This window comes from Capra hircus, chromosome 23 (genome assembly GCF_001704415.2).
Source record: "Capra hircus breed San Clemente chromosome 23, ASM170441v1, whole genome shotgun sequence".
NCBI classification, from domain to species: domain Eukaryota; kingdom Metazoa; phylum Chordata; class Mammalia; order Artiodactyla; family Bovidae; genus Capra; species Capra hircus.
In genome coordinates this window covers 24,173,130-24,176,007 of record NC_030830.1, presented here as the reverse complement: position 1 = coordinate 24,176,007, position 2,878 = coordinate 24,173,130, and the positions used below count along the sequence as shown (strand labels likewise).

The following is a 2,878-nucleotide window of genomic DNA, read 5'->3' as shown; positions in this document are numbered from 1 at the left end:
AACCAAAGACCAGATGTGGTCCTCAGTGCCCCCTTCCCTTGGCGAGAATCAGCCTGGAGCTCTCACAGTTTGCCACATGGAGTTGGTGATGGACAGGGAAGCCTGGTGTGCTGCAGTCTATGGGGTCACAAAGAGTCAGACACGACTGAGCAACTGAACTGACTGACCACTGTCCTCCATCGAACTCCATGGCTGATTATGGAAAGCCCTCTGCTGTAGAGAGAAGAACTGGGAAGACTCTCTCAGAAATCTGGGTGTGCTAGCAACCAGCAGCTAATGAGAACAGTGCTTCATTCATCTGCTGTCAGAGGAAGCAGGAGCTGGAGTTCTCAGACCCTGGTCAACTGAACAGGAACTTGAGTAGGAGTCTCTGGAAGCAGAGAAGTCTGCCATCGTTGTTACACCAGGCTGTGGAGGTATCTGGGTTGGAACTAAAAGACCCCTACTTGAGAGTATCTGGCTTCCCTGGTGGCTCAGAGGTTACAGCGTCTGCCTTCAATGCAGGAGACCCGGGTTCAATCCCTGGGTAGGGAAGATCCCTTGGAGAAGGAAATGGCAATCCACTCCAGTATTCTTGCCTGGAGAATCCCATGGACGGAGACGCTTAGTAGGTTACAGTCCATGGGGTCACAAAGAGTCGGACACGACTGAGCAACTTCACCTCACCTGAGAGTATAGGATGGGGGCCTGGTCAGGAGTTTGAACTTTGGTGGGCCACACAGCTCCTGGAAATTTCCAGGAGATCCTCCTAACCAGCAGTTACCCAGCTCTGACTCATTCTTAGTTCACCAACAGGAATGCAACTCTCAGTCTAACTAAGGATGTTGAATTGGGGAAACTGGAGAAATACATTCCTGGGGCATGTGTGTGTGTGTGTGTTTGTGTTGGGGGTGGGGTGTACCACTTACTTTCTGATCAGAGAGCAAATGTGATTGAACTTACCCTGGGAAAGGTAAGTTATAGGCATACATAAACGTTACAAGTTTATCTCTTAAAGATTTATCAGCCTAAACCTACTTATATAACATGATGAAACCCACAGGCTTTGGCAACAAAGATGTAGGTGTGAATTCCAGCTGCGCTCACTGTGTGGCCTTAGGCAAGTTACTTAACTTTTCTAGGTCTCAGTTCCTTTATCAGTAAGATGGAGATGATGATAACAATAGCTCCGTCCAATCAGAGTTATTTTGAGGACTGAATGAGCTAAGGCAGTCAAAGTGGTAGAACCACTTAACATTCATAAATGTTCAATACGTGTCAGCTATAATGCCGAGAGTGTGAAAGCTCATCATTTTTGCTAAAAGTCAAGTTTATTTAGGTCTAATTTATGTGTAATACATTTCACCCCACTTGATGCACAAGTTTTAACAAGCACACACAATCATGTAACCAACACCACAATCAAGGTGCATCACCCCTAAAAGTTCTTCTGTTCCCCTCTGTCATCAACTCTTCTCCCCACCCCCCACCTCAGGCAACCACTGATCTGTTTTCTCTCCCTCTAGTTTTGCCTTTTACTGAATGTCATAAATGTCACCATGCAGTATGTATTAATAGAAGAAAGCTCATCATTTTTAAAGACTGACATATACTTGACATCCAATACGTTTCTAAGTGGATTTAAAGAATCAAGATACAATTCTCATTTCAAATCAGGTGATATATTTTCCGTTGACTTATAGAACAGGTGTGATATCTTTCAAATACCTCCTGAATTAGTTCCTTTATGGGTAAGCGGGTCTTTGTCATACACTATCAGTCATTAAGTCTCAGCCTTGAGGTTGGGGCTGGTAAGGAGATCTCAGGGATTCAGAAAGGGGAAATACAAGTTCCCTTCCTTCCCTGTAGGGATAAAGGGGTGGGAAGAGAGTCGTGTGAGTCAGGAAGTGAGTCACATGGTACTCCATCTCTCCATTTTAGGAGAAGTCTGGGGGAGCGGTGGAGAGGAATGCCAAGGGCAGGGGCATTTCATTTCTTTCTTTGTTTTAATTCATGGCTAGGACTCTGGGGTGAGGCTGTCTTGCCACCTCCCTGTGCCAAACCTAGGAGGTAGCCACTCCTCAGTAAGCCTGGTAGCACCGTGACTATTTCAGCTCCCATATGGCATGGAGGGGCCCTAGACGTCCTCTCATGGAAAGGGAGAAGAAGATGGAGCTGAGCTGAGAGAGGCCCACTGTCACGAGGGGAGCTGACCCTACAGCAGGGAGGATGGGCTAATCCCCCAGAGCAGGGACTGGACAGAGGGCATGGCCTGGAGGGCTTAACACCAGCAAGAGGCTGCAGAAGCCAGGCAGCCACGTTGCTGTTTAGTTGCTAAGTTGTGTCCTACTCTTGAGACCCCATGATGTAACCTGCCAGGCTCCTCTGTTCACAGAACTTCCTGGGCAAAATACTGCCATTTTTTCTTCTTCTTCAGGGGATCTTCCTGACCCAGGAATCAAATCTGAGTCTCCTGATTTGGCAAGAGGATTCTTTAACACTGAGAAGCCCTGCCTGGAAGCCCCCAGGCACCAGGAATCAGCCCCAAACCCTGATCTCCAGCCAACTGAGCTATATGCAGAGGTCAGCAGGGAGGCAGCAATGGGCAACAGTGGGGATCGGAGCACGAGAGACACTTCTGGATTCTAGACCTTCGTCCCTAGTCCCATGATTATTCCTCCCAATCCCATTTTAGGGAAACAAAGGAAAGGGCAACAAAATCAGAAAGCCCAAGCATTTTCACTTATTATTGCAGCAGAAGAAGGTGAGTCAGTAGGCAAGGGCTTGAGGGAAAGTCAGAAGCTGCTTTCTCAGGTCACCTGAGCACAGTGTGGGTAGACTTCCAGCTCTGGTGCACTTGCATTACAACTTCACAGACGCTTTATCTTAATTTCTGGTC

General features: G+C 47.5%; 1 non-coding gene across 1 annotated transcript; it reads left to right on the top strand.

Annotated features, from left to right (window-relative positions):
- Positions 463–534, top strand: TRNASTOP-UCA. Its single transcript has one exon. It is a non-coding gene; the product is annotated as a tRNA-Sec (tRNA).